Source organism: Pteronotus mesoamericanus, unplaced genomic scaffold (assembly GCF_021234165.1).
Source record: "Pteronotus mesoamericanus isolate MK-2021 breed Mesoamerican mustached bat unplaced genomic scaffold, CSHL_Meso_final contig_25, whole genome shotgun sequence".
NCBI classification, from domain to species: Eukaryota; Metazoa; Chordata; class Mammalia; order Chiroptera; family Mormoopidae; genus Pteronotus; species Pteronotus mesoamericanus.
This window is the reverse complement of record NW_026555105.1, coordinates 17,130,282-17,148,207: the sequence shown is the minus strand read 5'-3', so window position 1 is coordinate 17,148,207 and position 17,926 is coordinate 17,130,282. Positions and strand designations below refer to the sequence as shown.

The window sequence follows — 17,926 nt, the reverse complement described above, 5'->3', positions numbered from 1 at the left end:
CTCTCATGTGTATAGGGTTCCCATACATATGTTTGTATTAAATTTGGTTATTTTCTCTTGCTAAAAAAAAAAAAGAATTGAGATGTGCTCTAAATGTAACCAACACACCGGACTTAGAAGACCCAGTATGAAAAAAAAGATGTAAAATACCTCAATAATATTTTTATATCGATTTTATGTTGAAATTGATATATTGGGTTAAATAAATTTGCTATTAAAATTAATTTCACTCATTCCTTTGCATTTTTTAAAATATGGCTATTGCACCCTAACCTGTGTGGCTCAGTTGGGTGTCGTCCTACAAAGCAAAAGGTTGCCATTTCAGTTCCCAGTCACAGCACATACCAGAGTTGTGGGTTCGGTACCCAGTTGGGGTGCATACTAGAGGCACATAACCAATGTTTTTCTTTCACATTGATGTTTCTCTCCCTCTCTCTGTCCCCTTCTTCCCCTCTCTCTAAAATAAATAAAGAATAACATAAAATATGCCTACTGAAAAGTTTTGAATTACGTATATGGTTTGCATGATATTTCTATGGGACAGTGCTGTTCTAGTTAGAGAGTTGAGTTGGACACATTTAAATGATAATACAAGTCTATAATGACAGTTATTTGGAGAGGTTTGGGGGGATAAAGATCAGATATTCCCTATTTACTGCCCCCCTAGATCTGGGCTATGCCCCATGTAGAATGTTACCCTGGAAACTCCATCCATAGCATCAAGGATAAGATGAAGACTTCTTTTTCTTTTATTTTTTAAAAGATTTTATTGATTTATTTTTTTAGAGAGAGGGGAATCGTGGAAGAAACATTGATGTGAGAGAGAAACATCAATTGGTTGCTTCTTGCACTCCGCCAACCAGGGACCCAGTCTGCAACCCAGGCATGTGCCCTGACTGGGAATAGAACCTGCGACCTTTTGGTTTGCAGGATGACACCCAACCCACTGAACTACACCAGTCAGGGCAAGATGAAGACTTCTGAGGTCAAAAAAAGAGGCTGCACCTAGGTGGCCATGCTACCCACTTGCTGGGTATGTGACCTTGGGCAAGTCATTTCATTTTGCTGAATATTGGTCTGTCGTCAGTAAATTTAGGCTAATCGTAGGATTTACCTTGTTGATTGGAGGATGACCTGAGATTTAGTCCAAGTGTAGTACTTAGCCCAGTGCCTGGCCCACCCCTATGAGCAGTCAGGTACTAGCTGTGGTGGCAGTGGCTATTGCTGTTAGTTTGTAAGGGGTTTTGCTACTCCTGTTGCATTCATCAGCTTGGATTCTCTTGTTCTGTTTGTCCAAAGGGGACATGAACCAGAGGGAAAGGAGAAGTTAAAAGAGCTTGAGGCCATATTTGGGATGGGGACTTGGGGGATGTTTTGTTCATTACCTCAGGGAATTTGTTGCCTTTGAGGTAGCTCCTTGGAACTTCCTCTTCTGTAGGTGATCTGGCAAAGATATGTATCCATTTTACAGGTGAGGAAGCTGAGGCCTGTTGAGGGGAAGTGAGCTGGCTATACAGTCAGAACCTGCATGCAGGACTTCCCAACCCTTTTGTGGTAATCTTGGAGCCAGCGTTAAGAGGCCACCTTTTGGGGTTGTAGGATCAGGAGACAGGAGCTTGTGAGGAATGGTTTTATGTCTCTTATACCTGGAACACTCTTCAGTACAACCATCTCATTCTTGAGCTGAAGAAACAGAGAACTGTGTGTGTGTATGATCTGCCTAGGATCACACAATAAGTGGATGGCCAAGCTGGAACTGTTTCTGTTTGTTTAGATTCAGCCCTTAGCTCAGCCGTGGCAGGACGGATGGCCCTGCTTGTCAGCCCCCTCCCCTCCTGCCAAGTCTCCAGGGAGGGCTTCTGAGAAAGAGGCTTTTGTTTCACAGCTCCTTCTGGTTTCCTCTCAAGGTAGCTCCCCCTGCCCCCCCCTGCTCATCTGCCCAGATTTGCATTTGTCCCTGTTCCAGGTTTAAAGGGCCCTGAAATCTGAAATCTCCACACACATATACTTTCTGGAGGCACGTGGGGGAGACCATGGGCTTTTTCATCAAGGAGGCCGTGGGGTACCTCTTGTACCATTCATTCTGTCTGTGGCCTTGGTCAAGTCGCTTGTAATTTTTTAGTCTCAGCTTTCTCTTCTGAAAAGCAGGAACTAAAATGCTGTACGTACAACCTAGTGGTTAAGAACCCGGGCTCTGAGTCTCACCCCTGCACTGATTTGCTGTGCTGGTCCTCATTGCGTCATCTCACCTTCCTGGGCCTCTGCATTGGACACTGCTGCCTCCTGGATTGTTGTGAAAAGGCACTACGCTGAGCTCTCCACATGCATCATCTCATTTAATCCTCTCATTACTAGCCCTGGAAGCAGACACTATTACTCCTATTTTCCAAACGAGAAAGCCAACACTCAGAGAAGTGAAGTGGCTTGTTCCAGGCCACATAACTAGAGAATAGTAGGGCCAGAATTCAAACGAGGTCTGTGTGACTGCAGAGCCCAAGCTCATAACCACTCTGATGTACTGCCTCCCAGGATTCCCCTGGGGGCCAGGAAACAGTGGATGGGAAGCAGGTTGCTGATGCTGCAGCTGAGTAGGAGGGGTCTGAGGCCTTTGCTGACCTCTGGAGCTGGGGCAGGAAGAAGGTGCTCTCAGGCATATAACTTCTGTTCCTGCTGTTCCAGCCTCAGCCCAAGTGACTTCCTATTCACCCGATTCTTATGTTCTACAGGTACGTTAAGTAGAAATGGCTCAGCCCGCCTGGATTTCAGTGTTCTAAGTATGTGAGTCCAGGGGACCTGAGGCTTCTCCTTCCAGCAATCCTGCCCCCATTGTGTGTCAGGCCGGGCCTACAGCTGGGGCGTAAAGATGATTGAAAAGGGACTTAAATACTCTGTGAGCACATTATGCCAGAACAGACTATTAATGCTGAAAAGACCTCAGGAACCACTGAGTCCAGCCATATTTAATTTTACAGATGGGGAGACTGAGGCAAGCATAGGCCAGATTGAGAGAGCAATGGTATGTTTTTCCCTGGGTGCTGGAGACTATGGGACTGACATGGAAGGAAGCGCCCAAGGGGTAGATAGGCCTCTGCCCTCCTGCGTCCCCCAGATCCAGCCCATCACCGCTTTTCCTGGCTCTACTGCGGCCATCCAGTCTGGGCCCTTATCACATGCCCCCCTGCACAACTGCAACAACTTCCTAACTCACACACCTAAAGCCACTCATGCCCGTTTCCAGTCCATTCTCTACATTACAAACCATTCCCCGCTGCTCTTGGAATCAACACCGAACCCTCTACCTTGGCCTCCAAAGCCCTTCATGGCCTGGCCCCTTGCAGGCCTCTCCAGCATTGTATTTGTTACTTTCCCTTTTGCTCTCTGCGTAGTCACACGGGCCTTTCTGTTTAACAGGTTCAGCAACTTCCCCAAGGTTCCTCAGAGTCAAATGCCAGCCTCTCAATTTCCAGCTCCATGCTGGGTCCATGATCCCAGTCCAGCGGCACTAACACTGTTTCCTCCTTCTAGGTGCCTGACTGACGTCGTTCCCCACAGGGACCTGGTGTGAACCGAGGACCGGTGAGTGTTACACTGGCACAGCCTATCCTTCCTCCTTCTGCTCAGGTTGGACAAATCAGTTTTCCAGGTCCTCAGACTCTCTGTTTTTTGATATATTTTACTGCTGTGGAGGCATGAGGATTTGTCTAGGCCACAGATTTCTGGTGGGTTTGAACAAGGAGGGCAACGCTGTGGATCCTCTCTGGTTTTGGCTTATTTTGAGGATAGGGGCTGAAATGCATATTTATTAAGCAAGTCTGTGTTAGACAGCATGCTTTGCCTATATTGCTTTTTCCATGCTATCATGGCTGGTGACGAATGGCCTTGGACCTGGTAGCTGTATTAGCAGAAACCGGAGCACTTGTTTTCTTTTGCTTAACCACTTCTAGGTTGTAGACTGGATTCAGGAGGGGGTGTTTTCATTCTGGTTTTGCGACTGATGACTAAGCAACCTTGGGCAGATACCTTTCCTTCTGTTGGCCTCAGGGATACACACACACATACACAATGTCAGGGCAGGGGGTTGGGGAAGGTGGGGTTGGAGTAAATGAGTTGTTTTCCAACTTTCTAGCTGGCAAGTTCCCTTTTCTTGAAACTTGAAAGAATCTCAATGTACAAATCAGCTAAAGGGGATGCAGCCATGGTTGAAGTTAGGGTAGAGCTGGGGGACTCCAGTTGGCTAATTCCTCATCCCCCAGCAGCCTGAGACATGGAACTGTCCTTGCCCTGTGCAGGACACTTTGTGAACCACTGGTCCCAGGACATGTCAAAGTTCCCTTCTAACTCCCAGGTTCTGTGATTGTGGCAGGGTGAGGGCGGGGAGAGAGGACCTAGCCAATCGAGTTACACTGATGGGGAAATTGCGAAGTAATATGCAAATGTCATCGTCATCCTGAGCTTATTAGCAAGGCACAACTGCCAGGGCTGTGATGCTGTCGTGCTGGAATCCTCTGGTTTTTATTTTTAATTAGATGTGAGGCCACTCTGTACCCCTAGGGGAAGTCTTGAGGGGGGTGTGTGTCTCTCTAAGGAGCGGGGGTTATAGGGAATGGGTGGGGCTGAGCCAGGCTGGGGCAGGTAAATAAATGCCAAAGAGCTGGGAGCATGTTGCTTTCAGGGGTGGCGGGAGTAGGGGGTGGCGTTAGCTCCAGTTAAAAGGAGGGATTTGGCTCCTTCCTGCCAGTGCATGGGCCCCACGGAGATCTCTGGGCAGGAAGCACTGGGAACAAGGAATCCTCTGTCCGCAGCCACAGCACAGCCAGGACAGAGGAGGTGGATTAGGAGTTCCCAGGAGGAGGCCTACTGGTCTTTCTCTGACATTTGGGCAAATGGGTAAGGGAGAAGGGGGACTGAGTGTATGTGTGATGGAGTAGGGGGAGGGGTGTGGTAAGGGGATGTAGAGGTTGGTTCATACATTTATTCCACAAGTTCCTTGAGCTTCCGGAAGCACTCCAAGAAGCCGGGCAACTCTGTAGGGGTCAAAGCTGAGAAAGATGAGACTCTAGGTATTAACCACCATCAGTTTACTGGAGAAGACCAGGAAATGTGAGAGGCGGTAGACTCCAGCGAGGTATAGTGGAAGCCATTTGGCTTGGTAAGGTGGAAGCCCAGAGCCCCACCTTTCAATCCTTGCTCTGACACTGACTTGCTCTGTGGCCTTAACCTCATCACGTCCCCTTTCTGGGCCTCAGTTTCCTCTTCTGTAGAAAAGGGATGGACACATCAACCTTGGCTACTTCTTAATGCTCTTCTGAGTATCCATGAGACTAGGGTATTTCAAATCTTTTGGGGCAGCAGAATCCCTATAGGAAGCATTTGTAACAGAACTGCTGTGGTTGGATTGGCAACAGTTTACTCAGAATCTTGCTGCCCTCCTTACTGGACCAAAGACAATCCCAGAAACTGTCCCAATACCCATCAGCCGTGGCCAATGGCAAGAACGCCTGGACACTGGCTTCTGTCTTGTAGCTCTGCTCTGCCACTCATTAGCTGTGTGACCTTGGGAAAGTCACTCACCTTCTCTGAGTCTCAGTTAACCCGCCCACAAAATGGGGATAATCATACTCTCCCTACCTCCTCTCTTAGGATTATGGATAAACTCTCATGAGATATAGAATAGAAAAGCCCTTTGCATGATACACGTAAGGGATTTAGATTCTAGTCCAGGTGTGCGCCAGGTGATAAAGGCCATGGGGATGAAGAAACTCCCAGTAAAAGAATCCCCCTACCCTTCCTCACCTCTTTACTCCCTACAAAAATGCTGGAATCTCTCCAGTCCAGCCCCAACCTAGTGCTCTTGCTGATCTTGGCTGACTAACAGGCTGGCCTTTTTCTTCTGACAAGGTGGATGTGATTAGCCATTTGTTGGGGAGGATCTCTTTGTGGGTTGTTGGCGGCATATGTTTCAGTCTGCTTCCCAGGGAGCAGATGGGGAAACTGAGACCAAGGTCAGTACAATCGTGGCTTTCAGGGCAGCTGGAGAGGCAAGACTGGGCTTATACAGTGGGCCCCTTTCCCAGAAAATCCACAACTTTGTTTCACAAAGTGGAACACAGTGTCCACTGAGTGTTTACATTTTGCTCAACTTCTGCCCCAGAGAAATTCTTCCTAGGGGCACCCTGGGCTTTCCCAGAAAACGGTGTCTTGACCAAACTGGGGAGGAGCCCTGGGTTCCTAAGGAGCAATGAGGGCTGTGTTCAGCGCTTTCTAATAACAACTGGAATTCTGAAATTAGATAGTGGTGACGGTTGCACAATTCTGTGACAATAGATGTCCCTGGAGTTGGGCGCAGCAGGGAGCAAAGGCGCCGAGACTGGCCTCCGGGGCCTTATGTTGGCCTATGGAAGCGGTGTTGGCTTCTAGAACTCATTGCTAGACTAAGGTTAGTTTCCCCATATGCCATCTGAGGAAACGAAGACTCAGACTAGGGAAGTAATTGGCGTCAGTTTCCAGCCGTACCCACGGCCAGCAAAGCAGTAGCATGGCGGCAGCATTACGAAACTAGAACAGCAAACACTGCCTTCTTCTCGTGTATGCTCCTGAGAAGGTCTCAGGAAAGGTCTCAATGAATGACGTAGGCGGGTCCCTTTCCCTGTCCGGGCTTCAGTTTCCCCCTCTGGGTCTGTTCTCTGTAGTCCTTTGTATTCCTGGTGTTCTCTTATCAGTGAGTTAATACACAGGGTTGCCAAGTTTTCCTAGGGGCTCAGTTGCCTCATTGATCAAAAAGCCAGTGCTGCCTACCTTGAGGGTCAGCGAAGCGGTCACATGACTTCAGAATCATGCCAGGCTTCAGCAAATAGGGAGCCCCTTTAATAAGTCTCACTGCTGAGTGCTTGGTAACTGGTAGGTGTTACTTTGTTGTTGATAACCATAATGATGATGATAATAGACATTTAAAGATTGGGATCCTCGGGGGGGCTGGTGATAGCAATGTTGTTATTAATAATCTCATATCCATTGCTGTATGTGACCCTCAGCACCTCTCAGTGGAGGCAGGCAGACATCATCATCTCCATTTTACAAAGGTGGCTATGAGTCTTAAGGGAGGAGAAGTGGCTTCTCCATGACTTCAGCTCAGGCTTTTATGCTTTGGGAGCTCAACGCCTGGCCAAAGATGCTGCATGGACCAGCCTGTGGGCCAGGCAGTCCTGACAAGGACGTGGGGGATGATTGTGACTCACCCTGATTTTCACTGTGTAAGTTTTGGAGAGTGAATGAGCAGTGACTGAATAAATGACAGAGTGTCTGGTCCAGTGGCCTTGCCCAGGTTACAGAAACACACAGACAAGCCTTGAAGTTCATATTTTCAGTGGTGTTTGGGGCAACCTACTCTCACTTTGGGGCCCCGGATTTCTGGAGCTCTGGGCCAATCGTGTCCTGCGTGTTCAGTACAGTCTGGCTGGATACTGAGCCCCGGAAAGCCGGATTCATATTTCCCCTCTATCGGATCCTGCTCTCCCACCCCCGACCCCAGTGCTTGGCTTGGGAAATGGCTTCTACCTCCAGTCCTTCCTCTACTGAGCCTTGGTTTAGTTGACCAAGCTTCCCTGAGTTCCTGCCACATACCAGGCACTGTCACACGTACTACGATACAGAGATGTACACAGCAGCTAAACACCTGATCGGCGTTAAGCAGCAGAAGTTTGTACCAGTCCCTGGCAATTCCCAAGGGCTGGCGAGGAAGGTATCTTGGTTCCCCTGTGGGATGGATGATTTTGAATTTGGGAAAATGTCTCTGCTGTGGGAGGTGGTGTGTATGGGGAGCCCTGGCCTGGGGTCAGGCCCGGGCAGTGTTTCCAGCTCTGCCAAGGCCTTGCTGTGTGACCTAGGTTGGTCCCTTCCTCTCTCTGGGCCTCGTCTTCCCTGTCTCCCAAAGGAGGGGATTGGCTGAGATATGAGAATAGTCCCTGATATTTGTAGGGTACTTCCCTCACAGGTCGGATGCCTTGGTTCCTTCCTGCCCTGGAAGTGGTTTCTGACCTGGGCCCTGGGCACCAGCATCATTGGCTCCCCCATGGCCTGGCCTGAGAAACTTCCTGCCGGCCGGCAGGCCCCCCTTCCTCAGCTGGCACCAGTGCTGATGGAACAGGTTCTGGCAAAGTGGCCCTGACACATGAGCCAGCCCTGTCCAGCCCTGTACACCAGCACAAGGCCGGTGTACCCTTTTAGGCTCTCCTGTCCAGGACGTGGTAAAAGATGAGTTGGAGGCGGGGTGAGAGCAAAACGTCAGGGCCCCCTGAAACTGTGGAGTTGACCCAGGCGTCCCACAGGAAGGGTGACAAAACTGAAAACTGAGGTGGTCAGGTTTTCTCACATCTGCACTGGGTGTCACAGGGCTGTCACAGAGCTACCCGAGAACATGGGTTTCCTGGCCCCCTCCAGTTGCCTCTTGTGCTTAGCTATTTCCTGGGCTTTGTTCCCTGCAGGGGGAGGGGACACAAGGGGTACAGGGTGAAGAGGGTGCCACCACTTCACCCTGGTGTGTATGGTGGGAGGGAGATGTGTCTGTGTGTCATTTTTGTTGGACTTCCCTACCGCCTGTCATGTTTCCCACACTGGTTCCCTGGTCTCTTGCCCTAGTGGCCCTGACAGCTGATATGTTGAGTGTCCAGGGGAGGAAAAGAAGCAGAGTGCAGGCCCTTGTGCCCGATGGGGACAGGAGGCCTGGTGAGTCCTGGTTGTGCCTGCTCCCAGGTGAAGAAGTAGTCCAGCTGTGAGCGCCCATCCTGGTCCTGGGACAGTGTCCGTGCGGCTGGCTGGCAGGCCAAGGAAGGACCTCTCTGTGTCCCCTTTGTCCCCCAGCTGTTGGTATCTGCAGCCTACTCATGCCTCTGCAGCTCTAGGCTCTGCCACTTGGTCCTGGCACAGGGACTGGCTTAACAGGTTTTGCCACACTCATGAGCCGCTGGGAGCTGGGGCAGGGCAGGCCCGAGGGGCCAGTGCTGCCCTGTCCTTGCCTCCCCACCCCTAATTCCAGCCTTGCCTCTGTCCCCTTTCCCACCTGCCTCAAGGGAAGCTGCAGGGAACTGGGAAGCAGAAGCTGCTCAGGCTCCTGTTTCCGGCTCTGCAGATTGCTCAGGATGTAACAGTGGGCAAAGCCCTTTCTGTACTTGGATGTCAGTGTCTTCATCTGCACAATGGGGCTTTGGGCTCATTAATCCTGAGGCCACCGCATACTATGATTCCAGTTAGGGCTCTCCCTTTTCTCTCCATCCCTGGGCAGGCCATAGCACGCCGAGTGCCTCAGGTTCTGAATGGGGAAAATGAGGGCCACGACCCACGCTTGCTTCCTGGGGATGGCGATAGGGTCGGCTAACATCCTAGCTAGTATCCAGGCTCCACTGGAAATGTTTCCTTTCATTACTTTCAGTCTGACATACCTCCATTGGGCTCACGCAGAGGAGAGAGCTTATCTAGAGGTGGGGCGTACTCTAGTTTCCCTTCCCTCCCTTCCCCTGCCTTGCTTGCCTGAGAACCAGGCTTGCCGATCTTGTCCATGAAGCGGTTAGGGGAGAATGAGAAGCCAGCGGGAAGGCCTCAGCACTTGCTGCCTCCTCCTCCTCCTTTCACATCAATCCAGGGTCCAGTCCAGGGGAAGGAGGGAAGGCAGGAAGGCTTGACCACAGTTTTTCTGTCTAACAGTGAAGACTATACAGATAGTATGTCCTCAGAAATCTAAATTCTGACAATATAAAAATCAGAAGGAAGAGGAGTTAGATAAAGAGGACAACCCCAGCCCGGTGTGGGGACAGAGACAAGGCAAAGGGAATGAATATTTATTGAGCATCCCCTATGTGCCAGTGCTAGGCCAGCTACTTTGTATGCATTTTATGTATGTTAATATCTATGTATAAATATATTAATATGTATTATATATGAAAATATGTTATATTTTATATATTATATATCAAGGGAACCATATATATGAATATAATTTATATATTCATATATGTGTGTGTGTGTGTGTGTGTGTGTGTGTGTGTATTTATTTATTTATTTTACTGCCCTGGCTGGTGTGGCTCAGTGGATTGAGCACTTGTCTGCAAATTGAAAGGTTGCTGTCAGGGCAAATGATTGGGTTGAGGGCCAGGTCTCCATTTGGGGTTGTGAGAGAAGCAACCGATTGATGTTTCTCTCCCTATCTTTCTTCCTCCTTTCCACTCTCCCTCAAAAAAAAAAAATATATATATATACACACACACACACACACGTGTAACCTATATTCTTAAGTCTTCTTTCCAAATGGCAGTGAGAATGGTCTGTGTAAAACAACGATCAGACCATGTCACTCAGTACCTTTCTTCTGCCCTTAGAATGAACTCTAAACTCCTGACCAAGGCCTACAAGAGTCCTGAATAAGCTGGTCCCTGCCTCCCCTCTCCAGTGATGTATCTCCCCATTGGTCAGTTACTTCAGCTGTCTTCTGTTTAATTAGCAAATTCTTCTCTACCTCAAGACCTTTACATGTGCTGTTTCCTCTGCCTAGAATTCTGTTTTCCTGGCTCTCTGCAGCCTTGGGTCCTTATTATCCTTTACAACTCAGCTTAATTAGGCACCTCCCTCCCCTGCCCTTCTGTGCTGCTCTCTGCCTCTCCCTCTGACTCCTCATAACGCTTATCTCCACTTGCAGCCATTTGTCTTTTATTTTTAGTGTTGTATTCACTTGACTTCACGTTTCATGGCACAGAGTCGGTATCAATAAGCATTTCTTGGATGAATGAATGACTGAGTCGTAGTGACACAAGGGTGTTAGTTGAGTGCCTGGCATAGGGCATGGCTCTCAGTAGGTGCTCAGTAAATGGCAGCTTTTAGAGAGAACCAACATGGATGGTAAATACCCACCAATTTATTGTGGCTGGAGCATGTATTGAGGTAGAGGATGCAGAGGGCAATTAAGGTTGAAAAGATGAGCTGGTACCAGATCCTGGCTGTCCCTGATGTGCGGCCAAAGAGTTCACACTTTAGAAAGACCTTGCTGGGAGTCACCGCTGGGCCATTAGCTATAACTGGAGAGCTTTACTTCTGAGCTGTGGGTCCAGACGCTTTGTCTACTCAGCAAGGTCATACTGTGCATTTGAGGAGAGAGAAGACTAGGGAGCAAACTCAAAGAGGAGCAGGCTAGACCCTCCCAGAGGCAAACTCTGAGGCCAGCTATTTCCAAGTCCCAGAAGGAAGGGGCATTGTTGGGAGCACGCTGTGTTTTCTGATTCACCTCGGCACTGCACTGTTCTGGGAGAGGCAGAGGTTTATGGCCACCTAAGGGTCAGATGCCTGAATTTCTATTTTAGCTCCTCCTCTTATCAACCATGTGACTTCTGCGGGGTTCCTTCACACCTCTGATTCCTTTCTTCCTCTCTACCCAGGCTGCATTTACTACCTGCCTCCTAGGGTCTTGGTGAAGATGAATGAAGTACCAGATGAATGAATGCAAAAGGCTTAGCAGAGTGCCTGGCACATACTGAGCACTCAGTCAAGGCGAGCCATTATCTTCATTCAACAGCAGAGTGTTCAGAAAGGGAATCCCAGGCAGAGGGAACCATAAGTACAAAGAACAATGTGCAGCGGGCATGACACAGGAGGGCAGTGGAGTGGTGGGAGTTTGCTGTGCGTGCAAACGGAGGAGCGGCAGGCTGGCCCAGATCCTGCAGCATGCACACGTTGGGCCAGAGCTGGGACTTGGCCCCTGGAGCAGTGAGAGACCCTGCAGAGTGTTAGGTTGGGAGCGATGTGATTTGATTTCTGGCAGCAGGAGGATGGGTTGGAGGGGCATGGCTGGAGGCCTGGAGATCAATGGACAAGCTGTTGGTGCGGCCCCAGTGAGAGGTGATGGCCCTGAACTCAGGCAAATAGAAGTGGAGAAGAGGGAACAGATCAGAGAGTGGTGAAGAGGGAGAGTGGACAGAATGTGGGGCCTGATGGGGAAGGGAGAGGAGAGAAAGCAGCCGCATCCTGGATGGCTGCGGGGTTTCTATATAGGGTGGCTGAGTTCTACAGAGCTGAAAGCATGATGAGTGCATGTTCATCGACCTTAGAGAGAGGGTAAAGGAGGAGGAGAGAGAGGAGAGAGACATTGATATGAGAGAGAAATGTCTACCAACTGCCTCTCGCTCCTATGCTCCCTGACCGGGGATGAACCCGCAACCTAGGTATGTGCCCTGACCAGGAACTGAACCTGCGACCTTTGAGTCTACAGGATGACGCTCCAACTGACTGAGTCACACCGACCAGGGTACATGTGGGTTTTGATGTCAATAACTTGACTTTTCTGGGAACTGAGAAGCTTCCTGAGAAACCTCTCCGTGTAGGAAATCTTTCTAAAATCTCTAAGTGATTGACTTCTCCCCTAGTGATGAGACACTGTGCATATGTCCTCCCTGCCAGGCTAGGTCCTGGGCCAGGGGATGGCAGCTTGGCCTGTAGGTGGCCAAAGCTGGGAATTTCATTTGGAAGCTGTTTATCAGAGCCCGTCAATTTTCTTGTGATTTTCTTCCATCGCCTTAGAATGTATACAGAGGCGATGCCCGTTAGTAGAATGCGTTGTGTATTCCAAGGCTGGGATCAGCGCTAGGCAGCCTTTCTAAAGTGGTATGAGGTAAGCTCATGCTTGTCCCCTCCGCCCATTTTTCTTTCGGAAGTGTGGACTGGGAGCTGTTTTAACAGAACCCAAGATCTTTGATTTTATACTTTATCAATGGGGACAATGAGGCCCCAAGAGAAAGTGGATGAGACTTGCTCATGTCCAATTGTGAATTAATGTCAGAGCCGGTGGGGCCTGGTGCCCCCCTTCCAGCTCTAGGCACTGATGCGCTTCTGCAGCTGATCCTGCATCTTAGAGGAGTGTGGGGATGAACGGACAGACATCTGCACAGGCTCCTGGCCCAACTCAGAGTCACACACCTGGTAGCAGCACACCCCCACAGACTGGGCAGGACTCAGCTACTGTCCGAAGGCCTCACCCAGAAGCCCATCCACACACCTTCTCCCGATTGTGGCTGGAGGCAGGGGGGTGGGGTGGGAATGGGGCTAAAACCAGGATTGGGGTGGTTCCCTCCTGGTGAGAAGAGGAGAGGAGCCCATCTGGATGGGGTGGGATACAGTCCACATCTCTACTCCAGCTGATTGCTGTGCTGAGGAGAGGCCTTTGTCTGTGTTGCCAGGGGAACCAAAGTTTCTACCTCCTTCCAGGGCTGTGATTGGCTTCTGGTGGAGCTTGAGCTTTGGTGAATGGAAGGGCCTCCTTCCTGCCTACATCTTCCACAGACTGAGAGACTAGAGAGATGCCAGGAGCCCATGGAAGCACCGTGTAGGTTTCTGCGCTCTGCCCCCTCAGCTCTAGAGGTGATGGGTCTCCTTGTTTATTTGCTCATTCATTTATCCAAGGCAGGATCTGCTCCTAGCCTTTTATCCTTCTAGGTCCAAGAAAGCTAACCTAAGAGTCAGAGGACCTGCATTTGAATTCTGGCACAGCCACAGGCTCACTCTTGGCCTTGGGTAGGTCTCTTCCCTTCCCTGGGCCTCAGTTTCCCTACCTGTAAAAACAAAGGCATTGGACTAAACTCTCTGGTTCTTGCAGCTCTGACTTCCCTGACTGCACAGCACACACCCTCTCCTTTTTGACCTTCCATGCTCCCATTTGGGCTCTTGCCTGGGCTCTGGGCTGCCTCTCCTTTATAAGTGGCCCTGTAAGATACAGGAGAATAGGCAGTTGCAACCAGCTCTTAGCATTTTTTTCCCCAGAAGCCCCAAACCATACAGCCTCTCTTGCTTCAGTCCTTCCACCTGGACCCAGGTTCAGGGTAATAGGCCGAGGATAGCGAATGATGGATGCCCCATCTCTGCTCGGGGCGCGGCTGGGCAGCATGCGTGAACCGAGTTTGCTGGGCTGGGCAGGGCGGTTGGGAGAGTCCTGGAGCTCAGCGTCCTGGGTTCCAGGCCTGACTTGGTGACACGCTGGCTAGGTGACCTTGGCAGGGCTGCTCAGCTTCAGTTTCCACATTTTTGACAGAGGAATTCAAATGTCACCTCACGGGATTGTTGCAAAGAGAAAGTGGATGAGACTTGCTCATGTCCATTGAGATGATATGCCTGCCATACAGGAAGCACCATGTACCCTTCCCTGGTCTCTCCTCTAAAAATGGCCAGATTGAGAAGCGTTTGAGGTGGCAGGGCCTGTGGTGCCATGTGGCAGGGTGGATACTGCTCATTCTTGGCAGTGCCAAAGGCAGGGAAAGAAAAATGCTGTCTTGGGTGGGTGATGTCTGAGTGGGGGAGGTGTGTGTCAGAGTTAATGTTCGAATAACAGTTTTAAGATTCTCCAGGGAGCTCAAATGAAGATTTTTCAGATGAGCTGAAAATGCAGCAAAGTAATGAGGCTGAGCTCACTGGCAGGAAAGGGGGCGGCCTAATTGGTACTGACCTTGGCCAGCCACACTCATTGCCACAGGCTGACCAGGAGGATGGCCCTCCATTTGGGCTGTGGACTGAAGCAATCGATGTGAGTTTTCTTAGAGTGCTGGTGTAGAGGGGGCCATCTGGTAGTGACTCAGCCGTGCTTCTTGTTGACTCACTAGGTTGAAGGTCAGAGGTGGCGTCTTAGGTCATTGGCCTTCAGAGCCTTGTTAGCTTTTAGCTCTGTGACTCAGCCTCTTTCCACCTGCGAGCTGTAGAAGTAGCAGCCCAGATGTGGCCACTGCCTGCCAGAGGCATGGTGGGAGGCAGGGATGGGACAGTGAAGTTGGGCGTGAACTGCTGGGGGAACCCTGCCTGCTGTGCTCAGGTTCATCTGGGTTCTATGATGAGGAGGCAGAGAGTGGGAGGAAGGGGACTCTCAGGGGCAGAAAGCAGGCTGGTGGTTGTGTGCCGGTGGGGGAGTAAGTGTGAGCGGTGGTGTGACTCTGGGTGTGCTTACGTCAAGGAGGCACAGAATCTAAGGGGCTTGTCTCAAATAGGCTGAGGAGAGACCCAAGAAGCGAGTGTGTGCATGTGCACTTGGGTCCCTGTGGAAAGACGGGTGGTAGAATTGGTGAGTGATTATGGGCCAGGAGAATCTTGCCTGGAAGATACCAAGAAAATCCTGACCAGGTCCTTCTCTGGGAAGCCGCCTGTGAGTTGCTTGAGCAGGGACGGGAGTGGGCGACCATGGGGACAGTGCACCGTGGCTTCTTCGGAGGGCCTGGTTTGCATTAGAAATGCTGCTCCTGGGGACGCTGGTCACGGTGGGGACACTCTGAGACTCCTCGGTGGGGAATGTGTGGGGGTCATTCATTAGAGCCTTCTTGGCACCTGGGTTGTGTTGTGAACGCATTTGGGGACGTGGGGCCAAGTGTCGGGCCACCAGCACCTCCCAGGGACACTGTCCTGGAGGTCCCACCTCTTTACTTTCCCTTGGTCTCCGCAACACCACACCCTTCTTTCCAGCTCTCCCACTGTCTCTCTGGCTGGCTGTCATTCTCCTGTTCCCCCTTCTCAGTGTAACTGCTCCACTGCAGTTACGGTTCTAATTTTTGTTTTTTGTTTTTAATAATACTGTACATCTTTTAAATTATAAAAGTAATAACAACAGTACAGAGATTTTGGAAAACAGGAGAAGGAGGAAAAATGTGACTCCTGAGAGGTGTTGGGAGGCTGGCACGCTTCCTTCCACCTTTGTTCCTTTGCTCTTCCCTCATGGGGCCGAAGGCTCCCTGGTGCATCTCCAGTGCTGCCCTGCGTTTCCCACCTGACAGTGTGCATGAAGCCACCTTCTGTGTCACTACAGGGGATTCCATCAAACCCGCGATCCTCTTACCCCTTTTCCTGTTGACGACGTTCAGGTCGTTCCCTGTTGTTGCTGTTAGAAATAACACTGCAGCGAACATTGCATGAAGTGCTTTTTCTCTATTTCAGATGATGTCACTTAGGGTGGGGTCCCAGGAGGGGACTTCTGGGCCAAAGGCTATGCATGCCTTTCAGGCTCTTGGTCCATCTTGCAAGACTGCTGTGCCACTTTACGGCCCAGGCATCCAGAGGGGAAGGGTCAGGAACTGTTTTGACTCCTCTCAGGGCTGACGAGCCTGCCCCTTGTGTGCAAGCACTGCTGGGGGCCGTCCTTTGTCCGTTCTGAGATGGGAGGCAGGGTAGGCTGCAAAGCAAGGCTGCCTAGGTTCAAACCAGGAGCCCCTCTCCACCCTCCCGAGTCCATTTCCTGGGCTGTGAAATGGGCATGATGAGAGTGACCGCTCCACAGGGTCGTCACGGGGCTTTATCATCCATGCAGAGCATGGAAGTGTGCAGCCTGACCCCTGATAGATGCTGAGCCACGATGACAGTGCTGAGGCCCAGCGGGAGGAAGCCAACTGGTGACTTGGGTCACACTGAGGAGGGCATCCCGCCTTCTGGGCGGTCTCTTTCCCTGATGCCAACCTACTGCTGGGGATGTAGGGTTTATGGGGGTTGGAGTCCCTGAGTTGGAAGATGTGGTAGAGGAACTGTGTCCTTGGAGTGGACCTGTAAGTTGAGGCCTCTCCCCTTCTTCTCAGAACTATCCGCCTTTTTTTCTGGGGGCACTGTTTCTCCCAGAGGTATCTCTTGGGGTTAGAGTTCGGGCCCGCAGGGCAGGCCTGTTCCCTAGAGGTGCATTCAGAGTACACTCTGGCCCCTGGAAGACAGTTTCGTCAAGGGCCTCAATCCTGGAGGGAAAGTGGGCTCCAAGGATGCTTCCTTAAGTGACTGTATTAGTCACCTATTGCTGTCTATTGCTGTTGTAACAAATTACCACACACTCAGAGGCTTAAAACAACCCAAATTTATTATCTTATAGTTCTGGAGATCAGACGCCCGAAAGTGGGCCTTATGGGGCTAAAATCAAGGTGTTGACAGGACTGTGTCCCTTCTGGAGGCTCCCAGGCAGCATCTGTGCCTTGCCCTTTCCAGCTTCCAGAGGCTGCCCACAGACCTTGGCTCATGGCCCCCTTCCAGCAGTGGCATCACCCCAACCTCTGCTTCCATCATCACACCTCCTTCCCTGGTCTCAGTCGCCTGCTTCCCGCTTTCACTTTTAAGGACCTTGTGACTGATCACATATTAGTGTGCCCGCTAGATAATCCACAATAATCTCCCCAACCTCAATATTCTTAACCTAATCACATGTGCCAAGTCCCTTCTGCCATGAAAGGTAACATGTTCACATATTCTAGGGATTAGGATGTGGACATTGTGTGTGTGTGTAGGGTGGTGGTGCCATTATTCTGCTCACCACAGTGGCCAATACCAGGGGTCTCTCTGGATTGGTGGACCCCCAGGTATTGCTGGAATTGTACCACCAAACTCCACGATGGAGAAAGGGGCAGGGAGCCCAGGTCTAATACACTGTGGTGGGGGTGGGGCATGAGCCTTTGCCACCAGATGAAGGGCCGCGAGGGAGGCCTGGTATCCTGTGACAGTGTGACAAAGGTGTTTCATGAAGGTCAGAGAATGTCGCTCCTGGCCTTCAGGGTTAGGACTAGTATAGTAGGTGAGGAAGCCAGCAGCCCCGCCCTTCCACCACCATTGCTGCCGCGTGTATATATGTTTGTGTGTGTGTTTACTCATCTGAGTCTCTGCAGCAGTACTCTTGGGAGGGGTCAAGGAACAACTCTTTAAAAGGCCTTTTCTGTTCTTGTTCTAAGCAAAATAATTACACAAGTGACTAATTTTATCCCTAATCCCATAATTACTTTATTATGGAGCTGGTGAGAGGGCCCCGAGCTGTGCCTATGGCGCCACTTTGGCTGCTGGCCCAGTTGGCCTGCTCTGCCAGCACGGAGCCCACCTTGCTTCCGGCCTTGGCCTGCCAGGGTGGCCATGTTGCTCCAGTGCCATCCTGGCTAGGCAGTGACTCTTGGTATCTGAATAC

General features: G+C 50.7%; 1 protein-coding gene across 14 annotated transcripts in view; it reads left to right on the top strand.

Annotated features, from left to right (window-relative positions):
• EPB41L1 (erythrocyte membrane protein band 4.1 like 1) overlaps positions 1 to 17,926 on the top strand; it is a 116,123-nt gene that overhangs the window by 13,853 nt on the left and 84,344 nt on the right. For all 14 annotated transcript variants that reach the window (XM_054573814.1, XM_054573803.1, XM_054573818.1 and 11 more), the window contains exon 2: positions 3,526 to 3,576. The gene's annotated coding sequence lies outside the window, so the exon portion shown is untranslated. The remainder of the gene's footprint in view (positions 1 to 3,525; positions 3,577 to 17,926) is intronic.